The sequence below is a fragment of the Rattus norvegicus genome, chromosome 4 (genome assembly GCF_021556685.1).
Source record: "Rattus norvegicus strain SHRSP/BbbUtx chromosome 4, alternate assembly SHRSP_T2T, whole genome shotgun sequence".
NCBI lineage: Eukaryota > Metazoa > Chordata > Mammalia > Rodentia > Muridae > Rattus > Rattus norvegicus.
The window spans coordinates 180,836,121-180,861,902 of record NC_141537.1 but is presented as its reverse complement, the minus strand read 5'-3'; the positions used below and the strand labels follow the sequence as shown (position 1 = coordinate 180,861,902).

The 25,782-nt window shown below is 45.3% G+C and overlaps 1 protein-coding gene across 3 annotated transcripts in view; it reads right to left on the bottom strand.

Moving 5' to 3' along the window:
- Positions 1–25,782, bottom strand: part of Rassf8 (Ras association domain family member 8) — an 83,269-nt gene that overhangs the window by 13,088 nt on the left and 44,399 nt on the right.

Below are 25,782 nucleotides of genomic sequence, written 5' to 3'. Positions count from 1 at the left end.
AGAAGACTTTACTCAGTTAACCAAGCCCATGCCAGACTTGACAGGATGCCTTCACTCTGTAAGCGGCTACACCTTGAGTCTGCATTCGAAGAAGTGTCTGTGTTGTACATGTGCTTGTGTTCATTTGTATTCACTTAATGGTTAAATGTTCAAAGTGACACAATTCTTACTCAGACAGGAAAATGGGTGGAGATGTACCAAAAAAGTCTGAGCAGGTATGGAACCCGGAACTATGCCTGCATGTGCTCCGATTCAACCAGACCCAGGCAGTGAGCACCCTTCCTCGGGTGACTGGCCGCTGTGCTGTTTTGTGCTTCTGTGTTGGTCCCCATTTGAACTGCCCACAGCCGGGCACGGCAGTGACACACTATCTAGAGTCTGATGTGACTGAGAGACAGACACAAGAACAGCTGACAGTCAGACGCAGGCTCAGTGTTAATGCCGGACATACACTGATTCACAAACTACTGTGACAGACTCAGGGGGCACCGGGCCTAGAAAGATGGCGTGGACTAGACGAGGGCAGGCATTGTGAGTGCTGACAACTGTGTATCTGCAGTTAGCATCTGTGATGATTGTTGAGCAAACATAACCTCTGGGACACAAGAAGCAAGCATATAAAGAGCCTATGGCTAAGTCTGGGGCACAATAAAAGGTAACGGTTCTGGTATCCACAATGGAGGATGAGGTAACTTGTATTACATTAGATCAGCAATTTGGCATGGGGAAGAGTGTCTGGTGCCTAATATTTTTCACCACCATGACAGAAGACATACAGCAAGCAACTCAAGAGAGTAAGGATTTCTTTGGCACAGTTTAAGTCCACCATGGAGGGAAAGCCTGGCAGTTCCAGTGGAGCTCACATGGGAAGCAGCCTGCTCATTTCTCAGTGGATCAGGAACTCCATCTAGGGAAAACCGGAGCTAGCATAAACTCTACCCTGGTGACTCCATGGCTGTTTGCTAGGCCTCGTGTACAAAAGGTCCCATAATCTCTTAAAACAGTTGGGGACAGACCCATGGGACCGTGGATGGCCCTTCACATTCAGTGGACAGAAACACCTAGCAAGTTTCCTGCTGAAACACAGGGCACACAGCCCTGTCCTGTGAGAGCCAAGCCTGCATATAAAGTGGAGATGTGTACCAGCCCTTTGCGCACTCGGGGCCTGCAAATGGGGCTGCTCTTTCCCATGTAGCTTTGACGAAGTCCGGCTTCCTTTCCCGAGGTGGAAGGTCTGCACTGCTGTCATCCATCTCTTTTAACGACAGGCTTTACCGTTCAGAATGATTTACTATTGTCAAGTATTGCATGCTTAAGTGACTTCTGAATTGTGAATTCAAGTTATTTCTGCAGATGGAAATGAAAATTCTGCCATATAGAAGGTAAATAGCTATAAAAAACTGGAAAAAATAGTAAGACCATTGAAAACAAGGGACATTTTAGGTTATTGTACCATGTATGGAAGAACAGCCAACAACTATAATTTTTAAAGGATTCATATTTAAAATTTCTATCACACTTAGTATAAAACATTCTGAGTCCAGATAAAGCCACTGGCATGAAAATATGAATCATTTTATTATGAAGGTCCTTTTTCTTTCTTTTTTTCTTTTCTTTTTTTTTCAGAGCTGGGGACCGAACCCAGGGCCTTGCGCTCGCTAGGCAAGCGCTCTACCACTGAGCTAAATCCCCAACACCAAAGGTCCTTTTTCTTAAACATTAAAAAAGTTCCTATTACAATAAGTGTATGTGTGTGTGTGTGTGTGTGTGTGTGTGTGTGTGTGTGTGTGTGTTTGTCCGTCTGTCTGGGGCACATATGTGTGGAGGCCAAAGGACAATTTGTAGGACTTAGTTCTCTTTTTCTTCCACAGGTCCCAGACTCAGGTTGGAAGTTGGCGGCAAGCTCCTTTACCTACGAGCTGCCTTGACGACTCCCTCCTTCGACTTTTCTGAGGAATGTATTGTTTTCAATTGTATCTCTTACTTTAGCACTATAAGGGTCATTTCTTTTTTGAAACGCTTGTCCTGGACAGTGTACTGACACATCCATTTTCCTAAGCCACTCATGATGCTAACTTCACACCCACACGGAGATTAATTCTACAACTAGTGGTACTAACCAGCAACTCCTCCATCAGCATCACATTTCTGGGAGCATAATGCTAAGGTGGCTGAAGAATGATGTTTGCTTGAGCATCAGCCTGTGTTCTATGTGCTGTGCATCAGTCTGTGTTGTATGTGTTGTGTATCAGTCTGTGTTATGTGTGTGCTGTGCATCAGTCTGTGTTGTGTGTGTGCTTTGCATCAGTCTGTGTTGTGTGTGCTGTGCATCAGTCTGTGTTGTGTGTGCTGTGCATCAGTCTGTGTTGTGTGTGCTTTGCATCAGTCTGTGTTGTGTGTGCTGTGCATCAGTCTGTGTTGTGTGTGTGTGCTGTGCATCAGTCTGTGTTGTGTGTGTGCTGTGTATCAGTCTGTGTTGTGTGTGTGTGCTGTGCATCAGTCTGTGTTGTGTGTGCTGTGCATCAGTCTGTGTTGTGTATACTGTACATCAGTCTGTGTTGTGTGTGCTGTGCATCAGTCTGTGTTGTGTGTGCTGTGCATCAGTCTGTGTTGTGTGTGCTGTGCATCAGTCTGTGTTGTGTGTGCTGTGCATCAGTCTGTGTTGTGTATACTGTACATCAGTCTGTGTTGTGTGTGCTGTGCATCAGTCTGTGTTGTGTGTGCTGTGCATCAGTCTGTGTTGTGTGTGCTGTGCATCAGTCTGTGTTGTGTATGCTGTACATCAGTCTGTGTTGTGTGTGCTGTGCATCAGTCTGTGTTGTGTGTGCTGTGCATCAGTCTGTGTTGTGTGTGCTGTGCATCAGTCTGTGTTGTGTGTGCTGTGCATCAGTCTGTGTTGTGTGTGCTGTGCATCAGTCTGTGTTGTGTGTGCTGTGCATCAGTCTGTGTTGTGTATACTGTACATCAGTCTGTGTTGTGTGTGCTGTGCATCAGTCTGTGTTGTGTGTACTGTGCATCAGTCTGTGTTGTGTGTGCTGTGCATCAGTCTGTGTTGTGTGTGCTGTGCATCAGTCTGTGTTGTGTATACTGTACATCAGTCTGTGTTGTGTGTGCTGTGCATCAGTCTGTGTTGTGTGTGCTGTGCATCAGTCTGTGTTGTGTGTGCTGTGCATCAGTCTGTGTTGTGTGTGCTGTACATCAGTCTGTGTTGTGTGTGCTGTGCATCAGTCTGTGTTGTGTGTGCTGTGCATCAGTCTGTGTTGTGTGTGCTGTGCATCAGTCTGTGTTGTGTGTGCTGTGCATCAGTCTGTGTTGTGTGTGCTGTGCATCAGTCTGTGTTGTGTGTGCTGTGCATCAGTCTGTGTTGTGTGTGCTGTGCATCAGTCTGTGTTGTGTGTGCTGTGCATCAGTCTGTGTTGTGTGTGCTGTGCATCAGTCTGTGTTGTGTGTGCTGTGCATCAGTCTGTGTTGTGTGTGCTGTGCATCAGTCTGTGTTGTGTGTGCTGTGCATCAGTCTGTGTTGTGTGTGTGTACTGTGCATCAGTCTGTGTTGTGTGTGCTGTGCATCAGTCTGTGTTGTGTGTGCTGTGCATCAGTCTGTGTTGTGTGTGCTGTGCATCAGTCTGTGTTGTGTGTGTGTACTGTGCATCAGTCTGTGTTGTGTGTGCTGTGCATCAGTCTGTGTTGTGTGTGCTGTGCATCAGTCTGTGTTGTGTGTGCTGTGCATCAGTCTGTGTTGTGTGTGCTGTGCATCAGTCTGTGTTGTGTGTGCTGTGCATCAGTCTGTGTTGTGTGTGTGTACTGTGCATCAGTCTGTGTTGTGTGTGCTGTGCATCAGTCTGTGTTGTGTGTGCTGTGCATCAGTCTGTGTTGTGTTGTGTGTGCTGTGCATCAGTCTGTGTTGTGTGTACTGTGCATCAGTCTGTGTTGTGTGTGCTGTGCATCAGTCTGTGTTGTGTTGTGTGTGCTGTACATCAGTCTGTGTTGTGTGTGCTGTGCATCAGTCTGTGTTGTGTGTGCTGTGCATCAGTCTGTGTTGTGTGTGCTGTGCATCAGTCTGTGTTGTGTATGCTGTACATCAGTCTGTGTTGTGTGTGCTGTGCATCAGTCTGTGTTGTGTGTGCTGTGCATCAGTCTGTGTTGTGTGTGCTGTGCATCAGTCTGTGTTGTGTGTACTGTGCATCAGTCTGTGTTGTGTTGTGTGTGCTGTGCATCAGTCTGTGTTGTGTGTACTGTGCATCAGTCTGTGTTGTGTGTGCTGTGCATCAGTCTGTGTTGTGTGTGCTGTGCATCAGTCTGTGTTGTGTGTGCTGTGCATCAGTCTGTGTTGTGTGTGTGTACTGTGCATCAGTCTGTGTTGTGTGTGCTGTGCATCAGTCTGTGTTGTGTGTACTGTGCATCAGTCTGTGTTGTGTGTACTGTGCATCAGTCTGTGTTGTGTGTACTGTGCATCAGTCTGTGTTGTGTGTACTGTGCATCAGTCTGTGTTGTGTGTGCTGTGCATCAGTCTGTGTTGTGTGTGCTGTGCATCAGTCTGTGTTGTGTGTGCTGTGCATCAGTCTGTGTTGTGTGTGCTGTGCATCAGTCTGTGTTGTGTGTGCTGTGCATCAGTCTGTGTTGTGTGTGCTGTGCATCAGTCTGTGTTGTGTGTGCTGTGCATCAGTCTGTGTTGTGTGTGTGTGCTGTGCATCAGTCTGTGTTGTGTGTACTGTGCATCAGTCTGTGTTGTGTGTACTGTGCATCAGTCTGTGTTGTGTGTGCTGTGCATCAGTCTGTGTTGTGTGTGCTGTGCATCAGTCTGTGTTGTGTGTGCTGTGCATCAGTCTGTGTTGTGTGTGCTGTGCATCAGTCTGTGTTGTGTGTGCTGTGCATCAGTCTGTGTTGTGTGTGCTGTGCATCAGTCTGTGTTGTGTGTGCTGTGCATCAGTCTGTGTTGTGTGTGCTGTGCATCAGTCTGTGTTGTGTATACTGTACATCAGTCTGTGTTGTGTGTGCTGTGCATCAGTCTGTGTTGTGTGTACTGTGCATCAGTCTGTGTTGTGTGTGCTGTGCATCAGTCTGTGTTGTGTGTGCTGTGCATCAGTCTGTGTTGTGTGTGCTGTGCATCAGTCTGTGTTGTGTGTGTGTGCTGTGCATCAGTCTGTGTTGTGTGTGCTGTGCATCAGTCTGTGTTGTGTGTACTGTGCATCAGTCTGTGTTGTGTGTACTGTGCATCAGTCTGTGTTGTGTGTACTGTGCATCAGTCTTTGTTGTGTGTACTGTGCATCAGTCTGTGTTGTGTGTGCTGTGCATCAGTCTGTGTTGTGTGTGCTGTGCATCAGTCTGTGTTGTGTGTGCTGTGCATCAGTCTGTGTTGTGTGTGCTGTGCATCAGTCTGTGTTGTGTGTGCTGTGCATCAGTCTGTGTTGTGTGTGCTGTGCATCAGTCTGTGTTGTGTGTGCTGTGCATCAGTCTGTGTTGTGTGTGTGTGCTGTGCATCAGTCTGTGTTGTGTGTACTGTGCATCAGTCTGTGTTGTGTGTACTGTGCATCAGTCTGTGTTGTGTGTGCTGTGCATCAGTCTGTGTTGTGTGTGCTGTGCATCAGTCTGTGTTGTGTGTGCTGTGCATCAGTCTGTGTTGTGTGTGCTGTGCATCAGTCTGTGTTGTGTGTGCTGTGCATCAGTCTGTGTTGTGTGTGCTGTGCATCAGTCTGTGTTGTGTGTGCTGTGCATCAGTCTGTGTTGTGTGTGCTGTGCATCAGTCTGTGTTGTGTATACTGTACATCAGTCTGTGTTGTGTGTGCTGTGCATCAGTCTGTGTTGTGTGTGCTGTGCATCAGTCTGTGTTGTGTGTGCTGTGCATCAGTCTGTGTTGTGTGTGCTGTGCATCAGTCTGTGTTGTGTGTGCTGTGCATCAGTCTGTGTTGTGTGTGCTGTGCATCAGTCTGTGTTGTGTGTGTGTGCTGTGCATCAGTCTGTGTTGTGTGTGCTGTGCATCAGTCTGTGTTGTGTGTGCTGTGCATCAGTCTGTGTTGTGTTGTGTGTGCATCAGTCTGTGTTGTGTGTGCTGTGCATCAGTCTGTGTTGTGTGTGCTGTGCATCAGTCTGTGTTGTGTGTACTGTGCATCAGTCTGTGTTGTGTTGTGTGTGTGTGCATCAGTCTGTGTTGTGTGTGCTGTGCATCAGTCTGTGTTGTGTGTACTGTGCATCAGTCTGTGTTGTGTTGTGTGTGCTGTGCATCAGTCTGTGTTGTGTGTGCTGTGCATCAGTCTGTGTTGTGTGTGCTGTGCATCAGTCTGTGTTGTGTGTGCTGTGCATCAGTCTGTGTTGTGTGTGCTGTGCATCAGTCTGTGTTGTGTGTGCTGTGCATCAGTCTGTGTTGTGTGTGCTGTGCATCAGTCTGTGTTGTGTGTGCTGTGCATCAGTCTGTGTTGTGTGTGCTGTGCATCAGTCTGTGTTGTGTGTGCTGTGTATCAGTCTGTGTTGTGTGTGCTGTGCATCAGTCTGTGTTGTGTGTGCTGTACATCAGTCTGTGTTGTGTGTGCTGTGCATCAGTCTGTGTTGTGTGTGCTGTGCATCAGTCTGTGTTGTGTGTGCTGTGCATCAGTCTGTGTTGTGTGTGCTGTGCATCAGTCTGTGTTGTGTGTGTGTGCTGTGCATCAGTCTGTGTTGTGTGTGCTGTGCATCAGTCTGTGTTGTGTGTGTGTGCTGTGCATCAGTCTGTGTTGTGTGTGTGTGCTGTGCATCAGTCTGTGTTGTGTGTGCTGTGCATCAGTCTGTGTTGTGTGTGCTGTGCATCAGTCTGTGTTGTGTGTGCTGTGCATCAGTCTGTGTTGTGTGTGCTGTGCATCAGTCTGTGTTGTGTGTGTGCTGTGCATCAGTCTGTGTTGTGTGTGCTGTGCATCAGTCTGTGTTGTGTGTGCTGTGCATCAGTCTGTGTTGTGTGTGCTGTGCATCAGTCTGTGTTGTGTGTGCTGTGCATCAGTCTGTGTTGTGTGTGTGTGCATCAGTCTGTGTTGTGTGTGTGTGCTGTGCATCAGTCTGTGTTGTGTGTGCTGTGCATCAGTCTGTGTTGTGTGTGCTGTGCATCAGTCTGTGTTGTGTGTGTGTGCTGTGCATCAGTCTGTGTTGTGTGTGCTGTGCATCAGTCTGTGTTGTGTGTGTGTGCTGTGCATCAGTCTGTGTTGTGTGTGTGTGCTGTGCATCAGTCTGTGTTGTGTGTGCTGTGCATCAGTCTGTGTTGTGTGTGCTGTGCATCAGTCTGTGTTGTGTGTGCTGTGCATCAGTCTGTGTTGTGTGTGCTGTGCATCAGTCTGTGTTGTGTGTGTGCTGTGCATCAGTCTGTGTTGTGTGTGCTGTGCATCAGTCTGTGTTGTGTGTGCTGTGCATCAGTCTGTGTTGTGTGTGCTGTGCATCAGTCTGTGTTGTGTGTGTGTGCATCAGTCTGTGTTGTGTGTGTGTGCATCAGTCTGTGTTGTGTGTGCTGTGCATCAGTCTGTGTTGTGTGTGCTGTGCATCAGTCTGTGTTGTGTGTGTGTGCATCAGTCTGTGTTGTGTGTGCTGTGCATCAGTCTGTGTTGTGTGTGCTGTGCATCAGTCTGTGTTGTGTGTGTGTGCATCAGTCTGTGTTGTGTGTGTGTGCTGTGCATCAGTCTGTGTTGTGTGTGTGCTGTGTATCAGTCTGTGTTGTGTGTGTGTGCTGTGCATCAGTCTGTGTTGTGTGTGTGTGCATCAGTCTGTGTTGTGTGTGCTGTGCATCAGTCTGTGTTGTGTGTGCTGTGCATCAGTCTGTGTTGTGTGTGTGTGCATCAGTCTGTGTTGTGTGTGTGTGCTGTGCATCAGTCTGTGTTGTGTGTGTGCTGTGTATCAGTCTGTGTTGTGTGTGTGTGCTGTGCATCAGTCTGTGTTGTGTGTGCTGTGCATCAGTCTGTGTTGTGTGTGCTGTGCATCAGTCTGTGTTGTGTGTGTGTGCATCAGTCTGTGTTGTGTGTGTGTGCATCAGTCTGTGTTGTGTGTGCTGTGCATCAGTCTGTGTTGTGTGTGTGTGCATCAGTCTGTGTTGTGTGTGCTGTGCATCAGTCTGTGTTGTGTGTGTGTGCATCAGTCTGTGTTGTGTGTGTGTGCATCAGTCTGTGTTGTGTGTGTGTGCTGTGCATCAGTCTGTGTTGTGTGTGTGCTGTGTATCAGTCTGTGTTGTGTGTGTGTGCTGTGCATCAGTCTGTGTTGTGTGTGTGTACATCAGTCTGTGTTGTGTGTACTGTGCATCAGTCTGTGTTGTGTGTGCTGTGCATCAGTCTGTGTTGTGTGTGTATACTGTACATCAGTCTGTGTTGTGTGTGCTGTGCATCAGTCTGTGTTGTGTGTGCTGTGCATCAGTCTGTGTTGTGTGTGTGTGCATCAGTCTGTGTTGGGCTGCAGAGAGATGGCTCTGAGTTACAAAGGATTGCTGCTCCATCATGAAGGCTAGAATTTAGATCTTTGCACCATGTTCACAGCTTGCAAACACCTATAATCCAATGCCCTGTTCTGGCCTCCATGGGCACTCCTATAAATATATGTGCATATACTTACTCACATAAACACACACAGACACACAGACACACAGACACACAGACACACACACATTTTAAATGAGTAAATTTTGCTTCAATAATAGGGTCTAAGTTCAAATGCAGGATATTCATGTAATAACTATAATTTGGTCTGGAGAGATGGCTCAGAAGTTTAGAGCACTGACTGCTTTTTCAGAGGTCCTGAGTTCAATTCCCAGCAACTACATGGTGGCTCACAACCATCTGTAATGAGATCTGATGCCCCTTCTGGTGTGTCTGAAGACAGCTATGGTGTACTTATATAGAAAATAAATAAACAAATAAATAAATCTAAAAAATAACTATAATTCAAGAATGAGTAAAATCTTTATATTTATCCCTTTTAGAAGACAGACGTTTGTAATGACTGAGACTTCTCTACAAAATTAGCTCCGCTTTAAGCAGCTCCTCTCCCAGGGTTTTCTACAACCCCTGACTGACACACCGGGAGCTTGCTATCCCGACTGCCCCTGGTTACTTCTGGAAATCATTCTGATGCCCTAGGAGAGCATGAGCACCACAGTCAGACTGGACTCTGACTTCTGACTGACAGGAAACATTGCCACAGTGAATACTCTGCGTGGGGACTGAGTCTGACACCCAACCCTGCAGAAGGCAGTGGGGGAAGGAAATGACACAGGGCCGCCAGGGGACTGGGACACTTCCCTTCAAGCAATGGAGACACAGAGCCTTACCCACAGCCATTCATGACAGCCCCATCTCTGTAGGGGTCAGCTCTAGCAGGAGTGCCACTGCTGCACATAGTGCCACTGCTCCGGGCATGTGCGTGTTCCCACCTCTCCCTGTCTCTCCACACTCCATCCCTATCCCCTCCAACCACTAACTCTTCAACCAATGCCCCAGAATTGGCTCTACCTGGTGACGGCCTAGCCTTGGAGGGGCTTTCACAGGGTATTTCCTTCCACTAGGTGTGTGGAGCACACTGTGACAGTCTGACTAGTACTATTCCAGGACACATCAGGGACAGGCCAGCTTCCTAAGAGAGAGAGGACCAAGTGTCTGCCCTCTAGTGTGGTTACTATAGAAGGTACCACATGATGGCACGAGCCAAGCAGAAGAAAGTGATCACATGTCCAACCAGACATGAGGCAAGGATTTGGAGTGGGCTGGGCCCTGGTGAGAGTGCCTTAAAGAACCCTCATGCCAGAAATAATTGGGGTCCTGAGGGAATACCTTGATTCCTTTTGGGGGCATCTATTGGACCCCACCTCTTAAAGGTCCAGAGTCTCCCATCATGGCAACCTAAGGAGCCAGACTTCCAACAGCCAAGCCTTTGGGGTACATGCAAACCACATCCAAAGCCACCATGGTGCGGAGTTCCTGGAAAACAACTAGGCAAATCCACAGCGATGTACGGCGTCAACAGCACAGCTGTGCAGAGCACAGGACAGGGCCCCACGCAGAGACGCCAAGGAGGCATTTCTGCAGGGTGGGGATTTTCCTACTGTTTGTCTCAGTGGCACAAAAGCTCTTGAATAGAAAAAAGTATGAAAACAATGAGCTGTCGGGACCTATTTCCTGCAGTAGTAATTTTTAAAGGGAGCATGGAAAGCCATCTGTCTTGGTCCTAGGACTTAAAGTCCCTAGAAATATCATGAATGGGTAGCCTCTTACACCTTCAGAAATGAGATGAGGGACTGCAACCCCAAATTTCTGTGATGAGCCCTGAACTCAAGCATCAGTTAAACCATGGCTTCTCCTATCACACTTCTGCACACACTACTGCAGACACTACTGTGTACACTACTGCATACACTTTTGCACACACTACTGCACACAGGACTGCACACACTATGGTGATACTACTGTACATGCTACTGTAATACTACTGCACACACTACTACACAAACTTCTGCACACACTACTGCACACTTTTGTACATATTACTGCACACAGGACTACACACACTATGGCAATACTACTGCACACACTTCTGCACATACTATTCTTCATACTACTGCATACAGGACTGCACACACTACTGTACACAGGACTGCACACACTATGGAAATACTATTGCATACACTAACGCACACACTACCACACACACTACTGCACACACTTTTGCACACACTGCTTAGGACTCTCATTTATTACTCACTATGATGGCAGTGAGCAAATATTATGACTTCTACCAAAAAATCTGCAGAAGGTGGTATCTGAAAGATGGATTTAAGGGCAGGCACATTGTGGTAGTTCTTGAGTGGGAACGTCAGGTCCTTTTCACTACCTAGTGATAAAAAGCCAACCAGATGACAATGTGTTTTGTTGTTTACTGAATCAATCAATAGCAAGAGTTAGAACAAAAGTCTTAACTATGACAGGAACTCTGTGCCTTTCTGTCTGTCTCTAACCTTTCATCACCCATCATCACACAACATTTCATCATTACATGGCATGAATTATTAGACCAGTGAGGAAACTGAGGCAGAGAATATTCACCCAGGCTCACCCTGCTAGCAAGTGGCAGGTCTGACGGTGCCTGTAAGCATTGGAGATCCTTGTATTTATGAAATGGGGCTGTGTTGAAGTAGCTAGACCTGTAAATAAGTCAATAAACAGAGGAACTTTTAGAATTGGGCTTGGGGTTCCTCTCTCCCTTCAGTAAACTGCAATGTTAGGTACAACAGTGTACATTGCTGTCTGTAAGCTGGTTTGGGCAGGTGAAAGACAAGCCTGTGATTCGACAACAGAAAAGGAGGGCAGGCTGAGAGTTTTTGAGAGAAGGGAAAGATAGGAGGAAGATGGAGGAAGAGAAGATGACGCAGATCCGTGTGGCTTTAAACAGCCCCAGGTAACCATGAATATCATATAAAGGATCTAGGTGGGCAGCGTCTATCAATATCACTGGCTCTGAGTTTATTGTGTGGGCATTTCATGGGTTGAGAATTTACTGATATAAATATGACTGATAAGTTATAAGCCTCTAGTTTTGATTTTACTGGGTTACAGGGATTTGTGGCAGCTAACAGTGAGATGGGCGGTCACTGCATGGGGCTAGTCATGGAAGCAGCAAGACCGCTGGGGCCACAGAGTAGCCAGTGCTAGCGTGGGATGGTGCACCATTTTTAATATTTAACGCAACACAACAGACCTGACTTGTCTATCAAGAGCCAGACTGAAGGAGGAAGGCCACACTGCTAACCTAAAGCACATGAATAGAAATGGCTCAGTGTAGACAAAGCTACAGAATCAGGGAGTTGTTTAAAGTCCCAGTGCATTTTCTGAAATGGTCTGCTCACATACAGGGAGGAGTTTCTGTTGAAAAGTACACACTTCCTTCCATTGGTCTGTCCAGGAAGTGTTCACCAACTCCAGGGTTTCAGATGAAAGAATTCAGCTCTATACAGAATAGAGCAAGCTTACTGGCAGATGGATAGGCCCAGGCTCTGGCAATATTTACTAGACTGTCCCCTGCCCTGGTGAGCGGCAAATGGTAGGCAGTGCCCACTGGACTGTCCCCCTGCCCCGGTGCCCCCCTGCCCCGGTGAGCGGTGAGCAGCACACAGCAGGCGTGTGACATCAGTACTGCTCAGACAGGAGAAGGTGGGAAATATCTAACAATACGCACGTGCTCAGCAGCTCATAAGACTGAAATTACAAATTACTGAAGTATAACATAGAGAAAATTCAAGAATCTTAAGCGTGGATTTTGGCAACACAAATGTTCACCTCCAAGACCAAGAAGTGCCCTTCTCCAAGACCTGACCTTCTGCAAAAGCAACTACCATGACACCCGTGAACACCCAGAGGCTCATGCAGTCTGTTCCCAAACCCAGCTCATGTTACTGTGAGTAGCTAATGCCAGCTGCAGGAGAGATGTTCGCTGCAGTGGACCAGTGTGCTGTCTTACCTCTGATGGGTATGTGGGCTTCCAGAACAGCACTACTCTAAACATGCAGCTGTGGACATGGCCAGGGATGGCTGCCAGCCCTTCTCTGCCCACTCTATTCTCTTCCCACCCAGACATCTAGTGTGGACACAATAGCTACATGAAACCCATTTTTCAAATAGCAATTGTACTCAAGACATTTCAGGCCTGTTTAGCACAGCACTCTGCAGCATCTCCACGCTGTATTTACTGTTTTCTTACCCTGGAAAGGTTTCTGATTCTTTGCCTCCTAATTCTTCTCTGAGTCCCTCACCACAGTGATTGACACATGATGCACATCTGTAGAACCCAGACACTAACTATACAAACAGATACCAGCAAAGAAAAGCACAGGCGCCCTGAGAACTCTGAGTTCTGTGTAAAGATGGTGTGCAGGTGATTTGCACCACAGAGCTCTTCCCTTGACTCAAATTCCTGGGACCAATGTTAACCCAAACCACTAACTGATGCTATGGTGAATAGTGCTATGGTGAAGACACCACAGTGTGAAACTCAGAACTATCCTCCCAGGAGCATAAACAAAACAGGCCACTGAAGTACTTCATAGGCATTGTTTTGTTTTAGATTTTCAATAGTCATGGAAATGTTCGAGCGAATCATATTTATGTAAGAAAAAATAGGAAAAAAAACTACAAACACTACGCTAATATCACTTAGAAGTAAAAGAAAAATAACTCGTGTTGTACTTCTAGAGGAGTTTCACATGAAACAAATAGCTTTTTCTTCCCTAAAAATAAGCTAATCAAAATAGAGCGAGTGTCACCAGTGAGGCAGCAGCCGAACTCTTCCTTAAACCTCAGGCTCAATACAGATAATCCGAGGAGTGTGAGGAGATCCAAACAGAGGAAGAGATAGTGGCCAACACAGACTTACCCACCTGAGTGACTCCTGGGGCTGTGGAGACAAGCAGGCCCACACACCACCTGTGCTGTGTCCTGGCACTTCTGAGGGACACAGGTTCACATATGTCTCCTCTCAGCTCGGTTTTCAGCTGACAAACTCTTGTTTTTACATTTACTTATGGGTGTCTGTGTGTGTGTGTGCATGTATGTGCATGTGTGAGTGTCCATGCATCCACACATGCAGATACCATGGTGCATGTAGCAGTGAGAGGAAAACTGAAGTTCAGGTCTCTCCGTCCACTCTGTGGGCTCTGGGAACTGAACTCAGCCTCTTAGGCTTAGTGGAGAGTGATTTTTCCCAAGTCGTCTCACTAGCCTTGACAAATTCTTAAGTTTCTATCTTTAACTAGAGAAAAGATGAATTAACATTCTTTGATTGATATTTATACTTTTCTAGAAAAGATCCTTGTTAAAAGGAATGTCTAAGGTATATTCTGGAGAAAAACAAACATATCCTTGTATTTTAGATGATAAACATTGTACCGAGGTGTAAAAAATGTTACAGAGCAGAAAAAAGCAGCCAGCATTCATTTTGGTTTTAAGATCTGTCCTCCATTCCCTGGGCTGCCAAGGACAGCCAGGTGGGAACTCCAAACTCCAATCCCCTGCCTGCCTGCCTGCCTGCCTGCCTGCCTGCCTGCCTGCCTGCCTGCCGCCTGCCTGCCTGCTGCCTGCTGCCTGCTGCCTGCTGCCTGCCTGCCTGACTGACTGCCTGCTGCCTGCTGCCTGCCTGACTGACTGACTGCCTGCTGCCTGCAGGTGAGCAGTGGCAAGTTCTGCCCTGTCCCCTTTGCACTCTACTCCCTGAGCCACAGCTCGGCCTGCAATCCTGGAGGTCTGTGGTCATCTTAGAAGGATTAAAGAAAATATACACTGAGGTGATCCTGGTGACAGAAATCCTAGAAAAAGAGACAGGAAGTACAGACACAAGCATCACCAACAGAATACAAGAAATGAAGATAGAATCTCAGGTGTAGAAGACATAAGAGAAGAAATTGAACTGTCAAAGAAAATGCCAAATCTAAATTTTTTTACACAAAACATCCAGTAAATTTGTCATACTATGAAAAGACCAAAGTTAAGAATAATAGCAATAGAAGATTATTCTCAGCTCAGAGGCCCACAAAATATCTTCAACAAAATCATAGAAGAAAATTTCCCCTACCTAAAGAGATAACTGTAAACGTACAAAAGGCTTGCAGAATATTAAATATACAGAGCAAAGAAAAAAATTAAAAGCTGCAAGGAAAAAAGGCAAAGTAACATATAAAGGCAGACCTATTAGAATTATACCAGACCTCTCAACAAAGACTTCAAATCCAAGAGGACCTGGGAAGATGTCTTGTAGACCCTATGAGAGTCCAGACTATTTTACCCAACAAAACTTCTAATCACCATAGATGGTGAAAACAAGACATTCTGTGATAAAACCGAATTTAAGCAGTATCTTTTCACTAATATAGCCTTACAGAGGATACTAGAAGGAAAACTCCAATATAAGGAGGGGTAACTGCACCCAAGAAAACACAAGGAAAAAATTAATTTCACACCAGCAAAAACAGAAAACAGACAGAAAGACACACACACACACACACACACACACACACACACACACACAACCAGTAACAACTTCGAAATAAGAGGAATTGACTTTCATTGATCTTTAATATCTCTTTATATCAATGGACTTGATTCTACAATAAAAAGACACAGTCTAACAGAGCGGATGCATAAATAGGACCCATCATTGTGCTGCATACAAGAAACACACTTTAGCCACAAAGATAGATATTACCTCAGAGTAAAGGGCTGGAAAAAGGTATTCTAAGAAAATGGACCTGAGAAATAAGCTGGAGTAGCCATTCTAATATCTAATAAAATAGACTTTCAACCAAAATAATCAAAAGAGGTGGGGAAGGGCACCTGATAATCAAAGGAAAAATCCACCCAAATGAAGTATCAATTCTGTATATCTATGCCCCAAATGCAAAGGCAGCCACGTTCCTAAAGGAAACATTACTAAACCTGAAATCACACATCAAACCCTACACGTTAATATTGGGAAACTTTAATACCCCACTCTCACCAATGGACAGGTCATCAAAATGGAAACTAAACAGAGAAATGATGAAACTAACAGACATTATGAATCAAATGGACCTAACAGATATTTATGGAACATTTCACCCAAACATAAAAGAATATACTTTCTTCTCAACACCTCATGGAACCTTCTATAAAATTCGCCATATTCTTAGTCACAAAGCAAGCCTTACCAGATACAAGAAAACTGAAATAACCCCTTGCATCTTACCAGACCACCATGGATTAAAGCTGGACTTCAACAACAACAGAAAAAAAGTCTGCACACTCATGGAAAATGAACAACTCTACACTCAATGGGTCAAAGAAGAAATAAAGAAATTAAAGACTTCCTAGAATTCAATGAAAACGGAGGCACAGCACACCCAAACTTATGGGACACGATGAAAGCAGTGTTAAGAGGAAAAGTCATGGCACTAAGTGCCTTCATGAGGAAACTGGAGAGATCTCATGCTAGCAACTTAACAGCACACCTAAAGCCTCTAGACAAAAAGAAGCAAATACATCTAAGAGGAATAGACAACAGGAAATACTCAAACTCTGGGCTGAAATTGATAAACTAGAAACAAAGTGAATAATACTAAGAATCAACAAAAAGCTTCTGTAAGGCAAATGACACCATCAATAGGACAAAATGACAGCCTACAGAATGCACAAAGATCTTCACCAACCCTACATCTGACAGCAGGATAATATCCAAAATATATAAAGAGCTCAAGGAGCTAGACACCAACAAACCAAGTAACACAATTAAAAATGGAGCACAGAGCTAAACAGAGAATTCTCTACAAAGAATCCTAATAGCCAAGAAACACTTAAAGAAACATTCAACATCCTTAGTCATGAGGGAAATGCAAATCAAAATGACTCTGAGATTCCACCTTATACAATCACAATGGCTAAGATAAAAAACTCAAGTGACAGCACATGCTGGAGAGGATGTGAAGCAAGAGGACAATTCCTCTATTGCTGATGGGAGTGCAGATTTGTAAATTCACTCTGGAGCGATAAAGACACCCACCCACCCACAAAACCTTCGACACAAAACTTGTCCATCTCCAAGAAATGCAGGGACAAAGATGGAGCAGAGACTAAGGGAATGGCCCACAAAAACTGGCCCAACTTGAGACCCATCTCAAGGGCCAGAACCAATTCCTGACACATTAATGATGCTCTGTTGTGCTTGCACACAAGAACCTAGCATAACTTTTCTCCGAGAGGCTCCACCCAGCAGCTGACTAAAACAGATGCAGAGACCCACAGTCAAACATTAGATGGAGCTCAGAGAGTCTTGTGGAAGAGTTGGGGGAAGGATTGAGGGATCCAGAGAAGACGGGGACTCCACAGGAAGATTAATAAGATCGATTAATCTGAACCCCTAGAAGCTCTCAGAGACAGAGCCACCAAGCAAAGAGCATACATGGGATGGACCTAGGCACATATATAGCAGATGTGCAGCTTAGTATTCATGTGGGTCCCCCAACAATTGGGGCTGAGTGGGGTGGCAAAGGAGGCTTACCCTGACTCTATTACCTGCCTGTGGATCCTGTTCCCCTAACTGGACTGCCTTGTCTGGCCTCAGTGAGATGCACCTAGTCCTGAAGTGACTGATGTGCCAGGGTGGGATGACAGCTTGTGGGGGCTCCCCTTCTCAGAGGAGAAAGGGAGAGGGTATGGGAGGAGGGCTATGTGGGCTATGTGAAGAGGGTACTGGGAGGGGGCCACAATTGATGTGAGTAAATAAATTAATGGAAATTTTTTTAAAAAATCAAAACATTTATAGCAGCCAGAAACTTACTGTTTCAGTACGATTCAATACTAAAGAAAAACAGTAAATTAAAATTTTCATATTTTCAATTTCAAAAGTATTCCTATAAAGCTATGCAGAAAACTTAGACATATGTACTTTTAGGAGAAAACTAGACACTGGTGTCAAGTTTCATGGAGAAGGCATGATGCTTTCAGACTGTCTATCCCCATGGAGATCCAGCTAGACTCAGTTTAGCTCCTTACTGCACTCTGTTGTGTGTATACACACATATGTGATGTGTGCATATGTAGAGATATGCATGTGTGCACTTGTTCTCTGCTTTCTTAGCTGTTGCTTAAACTGGAGAGGGGGTTTCCATTACTTTCCAGAAGGAAGAGGAGCTCATATACACAGCACATTCCTGTGAAACACATTGCCCAATGGACACACTGCTCAAGCTCATGCTGTCATCTGACTTAGAGACACTGCACTTCTGAGCTCCTGAACTCTCCAATGTTTGCAATGACAATCCACCCAAGAGCCCAGAGAAAAGTACAGGCTTCTAGGAAAACAAATCAAATGCAAATCTCTAGAAGCTGCACATGACAACTGTGAACACGACTCAAAAAGCATGGAGTGTATCCAGCTTGATTAATATTCATGTTAAAAGACACAGACTGAATAATAAACTTTAGACTATGGGGGGAAAGTCACATAGAGCACAACTTTGGGAACCCTAATCTAACAAAGTAAACTCACCCATGCATGTCAGCTATATATAAACACATTTGCCACTCAAAACCAGTAAGAAGCCAGGTCTGAGAGGAGTCCGCAGCTTACTAATAGAAGTTAGGTTAAAGAAGCCTTAGCGCTGCAGAGCCCTCCTGCAGAGCTTTCCAGTCAGGAAGTCTGCTCTCGCTGCCGACTCCTGAAGTGTTTGTAGAAGCTTCCGTCCTCCATGATGCTTCCTAAGCAACACACACACACGCACACGCGCACACACCAGCACAAGTCCAACAGTAAAAGCCATTTCCTTCTTGCTTGTTGCCCTTTAGGAAACTTCAGGCCAACAGGCATCTCCTCCACAGGTCAGAAGTCACCTTACCACACCTGTTGTCTCGTCACCAATAACGTTCCATTGCCTCGGGGATGCTAACCTATTTTCCAAATTTACTTAGCAGTGGCAGAACATCTGTAAAAACTAAATTGGTCACATTTTGGGCTCAAATGCAAAGAAACAGTTATTTGTGTTTAGCTACTAGTCTAGAAATGTTATAATAAGGACATGACAATTTTCTGATTTCTTTTTTAAACACCAAGACTACTGGAGTTGGGGGCTGGCTGGGTGGGTAAGAGCTCTTGCTGTGCAAACATGGAAATCCCTAGCCCCTTACATAGAGGCCTATGGTGGTCATAAGTGTCTGTAACTCCAGTGTGGTGCAAGGCAGGGTGGTTTCTGGGGTTTGCTTGTCACCAACTAGCTCCAAGCTCAGTGACAGACTATGTCTCAAAGAAGTAAGACAATGATATATACAGGACACCCAGTGAGTGTACACAAATGCACACCACACCACACATGTATAGAAAAAAATGAAACCAAGAGTAATAACATATTTCCATTATGAAAACAACTGTTAGCTTCCCACTCCATTCCAGAATACCAAGATAGTTGACCTTAAAGAAAGGAGGCTTTAGTAATTCCAGCATGTACTTGGTAAGCCCAGTGCTTCTGTCTGTTGATGATACTGATGATGCAAGGATATAGAGTGGGGGAGCACCCTGCACCTATGGGCCCTCACAGCCCCCTCTGAAGATCTAGTCTTTATAAATGGGCTTTGGGGGCTGGAGTAAGTCAATATCTACCCTATAGTAAGAATCAAAGAAACCCAAACACTAAAACACCAACAAAATAAAATACAAAGTCTGTTCTGAGCGAGGACGTAAATGTTCAAGCAGGTCAAAGACAAGAAATGCTTAGAAGCTGACCCTCCTTCTTCCTTCCTTCCTTCCTTCCTTCCTTCCTTCCTTCCTTCCTTCCTTCCTTCCTTCCTTCTTTCCTTCCTTCCTTCCCCTTCCCTTTCCTTCCTGCTCCTTCCCACCCATCCTCTTGCCTTCCCTCTTTTTTTTTTGGGGGGGGGGGGGAGGTGAGGGGCTCCTAAACAGGGCTTCTTTGTGCAGGCCTGGAGTGTCCTGGAACTTGCTCTGTAGTCCCAGGCTGGCCTTGAACTCAGAGATCTATCTGCTCGGCCTTCAGAGTGCTGGGATTCATGCATCCTCACCTGGCAGGTGAACCAATGGCCTGACTCATGAACTCTGTGCTAATTACACACCGCAGGGTCAGACACTCAGACATTCTGTGATGTTATATCATGAAGACATAAGTAACAAACACAATCTTCCTATAAACATTTAATAAAAATAGATTAATCACCCGATTTCTCTAAATTGAACTATTAGTTTTAAGTTTATTTACATAAGTTCATTTCTGAAGTAAATATGAAAACACAAAAACCTTACTTTTATCTCCAGTCATAGTCATTTCCTTCAGAGTAACAGGGTAGAATGTTGAATAAAAATTTGTACCAACGTTGTCATGTCAACTATGGTGGCACACTTACTTAATGCCAGCACTCAGGAGGCAGAAGCAGATACATCTCTACAAATTCAAGTCCAGTTTAGTCTACATAGTGAGTTCTGGGACAGCCAGGGTCCTAAAACAGAGTCTCACAGCTACACAGTGAGACCTTGTCTTAAAAAATGTTAAAGTCAGCAGAAGATTCTTTGAAAACCATCAGCCAACAGTGCTGCTGATTTAGCACAATGGGCAACAGGTTGTTTAACACGAGAATAATTATAATTCCTCGATAAAGTCCTTCCAAATTATCTAAGCCCAAGGAGCACCACCACACTCTCAGTTTCTGTGATGGCCTGAGAGCTGGGCAATGGCATCTAGAAATGTGTCTCCAATTAATGAAACCCAACTTATTACAAAGTATCCAGTGCTTGTAAGGGTGAATCTTGGCTGGATCTAGAAATGCCTAGCTTAGGAAGGCTCACTTCGAGAGTAGATGACTGGAACACTGGACAGCAAGAAGAGGTAAGACAGACCCTGAGTGTGGATGGCATCAGTCAGTGGCCTGGGGGCCTGGGCAGAAGGACAGCCAGAAGGGGAAAAAGCTCTGCCAGAATGTTTTTTCTGCTTTCTGGCTGCTTCAAGCTCCTACCACTTCTGTGCTCTGCCTCCACAGGCCACAGCAACCAGTATATCAGGAAAGCCACCTGCAAAGTTAGCCCTAAGTAAAGATCTCTTCTTTGTAATTGTTTACGCTTCTTTGTAATTGTTTATCTGGGCATTTTGTCACAGTAACAAAAGGCTGCTTGAGCATGCAATGCCTAAACTCTTGAGCATCATTTAAAGCATCTTTAACTTTTATCTTAGGAAAGTTACAACTGAAAGACAGCTGACATAGTTCATTATTTAGTTGCTTTAAAGGAAAATCGTACACAAATCGCTCTCTGTGGCGCATCTCTACAGCTTTTTCTTTTAACTCATTATGCGATATTTCAGCTTTGGTAGTATGAGAGTCTAGATGTTTGCTCTAACAGCTTCTGCAGACACATGGGATTAATGTGAGACACATAATCATTGGTTTGTGAGTGTGGCCGTATGCTGTTTAATTATGCTGGTACTCCAGGTACTTCACACAGTAACAGGATGTCTCAGCTGATATTCCCATGTGGAACCTGCTTAGAATAAGCAGAGGAGGGTAAAGGAATTGGATGCTGATGAATTCATCAAGCTCTTTCAATTGTAATAATAAATCTCTAAGTTTTATGGACTAAAAGTTTCTGAGGCTATGACTAGCAGAAAAAAAATACACTAAAAACTGCCAGAGAAGCGGGCTGTGGTGGCTCATGCTCTTGGTTCCAGCACTTGGGAGTCAGAAGCAGGGGCCTCTGAATTCAAGGTTAGCTTTGTCTACTACACAGTGAGTTCCAGGAAAGCCAGGGCTATAGAAAGACTCTGGTGTCTCAAAAACAAACAAACAAAAATAAAAACTGCTAGAAAAGGAAATGCAGGAGTCTTTACTGCACACAAATGTAGAAATTTCCAATTTTTTTTATTATTTTCCTTTCTAAAAAATATATGTATCAGAGAATATTTAGACAGTTACAGAAAATTCCCAAGAGTCCCAGACCCTGGCCTTGACGCACACACTCAATGCAAGGAGTATGGTTTGTATGAACACTTTCTTCCAACAATGACTTTCCAACAATCCTCTATAAACGTAAGTGATGCAGACTTGAGCCTCTGTGTACATTAATAACCCAAATTTCTCCTACTTTCTTCTATGAAAAGGATAACATACACAATATCAAGCTTCCTGAAAGACTTCAGACGTCAACCCATGACAATGAGCACACCATCACAAGGGATGCTACTCAGACTGATACAGCCAGACACTATGTCAGACACCACCACGAGAAAGGATACTCAGACTGATACAGTCAGATGCTGAGTCAGAAAAAGGGCATTGCAAAGAAGCAAGGGAGTGGAAAACATCATCTCAACAATTTCCACATGTAAAATGTTCAAGTATCCTAAAACCGTCTGGTCACTCCTTTCCCATGACATGGGAAGCCTCCATCACAGACTTCCTGTGTGTGGCTGCTCGCACAGGAGCAAGGGACTTAAATTACACACAGAAACATGTCTCACTAAAATCAGCTTGCATGTGACTGCACAGGTAAGGCACATAGGAAAGTTTAGAGGGAAGGCACGTAAGGCAGGTGAAGGTCCCAAAGCACTTCCCCAAGGTCTCGATATTGCTGAGTAGGAAAATTTCAAGAATGCAGAAACCTTTTGATCTTAGGTTTGTGGCTGCTGGTGAAATGAAGTTTTTCTGACCTCCCAAATCTGACCTCTCATTTCCACTGCGTAAGTACCTGTGGACTGTCTTTTAGTTTACAACATTTCTGACTGCCCACTGCTTGCCATCCTTCCTGGCATCAACAAGGTTCTAACTTTGATTACTTGTACTCACCACTTTATAGCTGCCGCCGCCTCTGCAGTATATCTGACACTGCCACTCTCTCATCCTGGCACCATACAGACCATTTCTACAGCACTGGACCTTCATACAGACACTTGTAGGAGCTGGAGACAGGGCTCTGAGGTCTTCTGGCCACCACCGGCAAATGCCGCCTCCCCCTGCTGTGTTACAATAGGGCACTGAAGTACTATATTTCTACAAAACACGACTAAAATACTGAAAACGCTTAGACGTTACTATATCTTAGGTATCGGAGAAGCAGTTAATGGTCCGATAACATAATAATTATGTTCTGGCCTCCGAGCTGGATGCTTTTGTAATATTATTTGGTTGTATTTTATGATATAAGCTGCTCCTGATACCACCCATGTTACATGAGGAGGAAATGAATTATTGAGGTTTTTGTTCCAGGCACAACTCCATAACTATTTACCAACTGGAAATTAATTTTAGAGAAAAATCAAATTCAGAATCACCACTAACTAGCTTTTAAAAGAAATATTTCTCATTCAAATGATGATTTCTATCAAGGCAGGCACCATGAGAGTTCTGTTTCCTAGAACAGTCTGGAAGTTTGTACATGAGAGCCATGAATCAGTACATGGGAGCCACCGGCTGCATGGATAATCTACTTGATGGCGTCTCACCTGGACAAATAACTGTAAAAAGATATAAAGTACAGCAGCGCCTCTGTGTGTCCCCACCGAGGACTGTGAAATGGAAACAATGCAGAAGTGTATCTCCACAGAAATGCCCTGCACCCCATGCTCTTAATCAAAGATGTTTTTCTACATACAACAGTCTTTTGATCACAGGGAAAACTAAGAATGACTTTATCATTAGGTATAAATCACCCATACCTCTGACGTACACTGTCACAAAAGGAGGAGACATTCACACATGCTACAGTCCAATCTGCAAGCCTCAGGCAACACTGCCCTTTGCTTTGTTGCTGCTTGAATTTATTTTCATCTGTTTTCAACAGTGTAGACCTCCTTGTAAGTTACCTAACACCCTTCATTTAAAAGTGAGCCACAAGAAACTAGGCTTTGCAAGACTGATTGAGACCACAGCTGACAATCAGGCTGCATCTAATGGCAGACTAACCAAGCCGAGGGTGCAGCCCAGTGACGACCAGACAGGTGCAGAGACTTGTGGCAGCTGGGACATGAATCAGTCAGTACAGTGCTTTAGCCGACAGGTCAAACAAGCAAACAAACAAGCGCCTTAAGTTACTGACGTTTTAGGTTTCATTATAGACAAGAGTGCCAAGGAAATCACCAGGAGGGAATATGTGGGTCTGGAATTAAGGCTGACTGTGAACGCAGGGCATGTGTGGTAGTAACAAGAGGTGCAGCCTGTGAACATGTAGCAAAAGACATTACATATGTGGACTGTGTGCCTGACACAGTCTGAAGTGGCAAGAACAGACAATTGAAGCAGAGGTGACCCGCGCTTTCTCATTAGTTTGGGGCTTATGGTTTTAGCCACCAGAGGTCAGTCTTCCCTAGAAAGATGCAAGCCAGCACAGGCAAGGTTCTTCAGTGGCTTGTTGGAGGAATAAAAGAAGATGTGAGTGAGGGTGGATCTTCCCATCCCTTCTTAATACAGGCAGCAGCGAGCAGAAGTGAACCAGCCCCAGAGGCTAAACCTCTAGACATAAGAGTTAAGTCCACCACTGAGGGCAGAGGGTTAGGGTTAGGGTTAGAGGCTGTGGAATTACTTTCCTGGCGGGAGAGATGTGTGCAATAGCAGCTGCCAAGCTAGTAAGATGTAGGGCAGAGAGGAAGGGTTATCCAGAGTTCTTACTGTACAGTATGGCCACTCCCGGGCACTCCGCAGCCGAAGACTGCAGTAACAGTTTCTGCTGCTTCATAGGAATGTAAACGAGCCAGGGTGCTTCAGGGCTCCACATATACATTTGAAACCAAATAGAAGGAAGAGCCTGCACTGGTGGGCACTAGTGGGCATTGGTGGGCATTGGTGGCGTACACCCGTGATTCACAGCACAGCAGTGTGGGATGTGAGCTGAGATGGTTCACATTTCTAAAAGCAGCCTGAGCTGCATAGCAAACCCCATCTCAAAACCAAACCAAAGCAAGACAAAAACCAGTCAAGAGAAACTTAGTCGGGTTTGGGGATTTGGCTCAGTGGTAGAGCGCTTGCCTAGCAAACACAAGGCCCTGGGTTCGGTCCCCAGCTCTGAAAAAAAAAGAAAAAGGAAAAAAAAAAAAGAGAGAGAGAAGCTTAGTCTATCAGTGTGCCTTGACCCAAGTATCCCACCCACCTTACAAAGGACGAGAGCCAAGTCCACTCCACTGTTTCAGGTAAGGTCTAAATCTGGCCACAAGCAGGAAGCTCAAGGACTAGGATACTTCTTGATGACGTAATGTACCTACTAGCCAAAGAACAATTCAGGAAAGACCCCTTGGTTAGCACACGGTTCCTTATTCACCACAGAAACATGAAGAAGGAGAGTGACAGAAAGCGAGCAGTTTCTTCGTGAAGTCCTGTTTGGAGGATTGTGTCCAGCACACTGACCAGGTTACTGCACACCAGTGTAACCTCAGATTCCTAAAACAACTTCTACTACTGCAAAAGTAATGTTCACTAAAAATATACAGAATAGGAAAGGCTTTGGGGAAATAAAATCACTAATAACTCTGCTGAGCGTGGGGAACTAAGCAAAGTACAGCATGAAACACTTTAAAGCACACACACAATTCACATCGACAGTTTCCACCTCATTAATTTATCTCTATCTCTCCTCAGCTAACACAGCTCTGACAGTATCACCAAGAACCTTATGCTGCAGGCTGTGCCTCCAACTCTCCCCTTCCCGTGTACTTCCTGAAGTGCATTCCTCTTGGGACGTCCCCACAGCACCAGTGTTCTGGCCTCTCCTCTGTGCTCTTTTGTCCTGACTGCTCATTCCCCCTCCTATGCCTTCTTCCGTCTGTCTGGCCCTCCCCAAGCCATCACTCCAGGGTGAAGCACACCTTCGGAATTGCCATGCCTATCCTCTGGGCATCCACTACTCAGGATGTGGCCAATGCACCCTATATACAATGGGCCCTGATCGGGATGTGGTCAATGCACCCTATATACAATGGGCCCTGATCGGGATGTGGTCAATGCACCCTATATACAATGGGCCCTGATCGGGATGTGGTCAATGCACCCTATATACAATGGGCCCTGATCGGGATGTGGCCAATGCACCCTATATACAATGGGCCCTGATCGGGATGTGGCCAATGCACCCTATATACAATGGGCCCTGATCGGGATGTGGCCAATGCACCCTATATACAATGGGCCCTGATAGGGATGTGGCCAATGCACCCTATATACAATGGGCCCTGATCGGGATGTGGTCAATGCACCCTATATACAATGGGCCCTGATCGGGATGTGGTCAATGCACCCTATATACAATGGGCCCTGATAGGGATGTGGTCAATGCACCCTATATACAATGGGCCTTGAT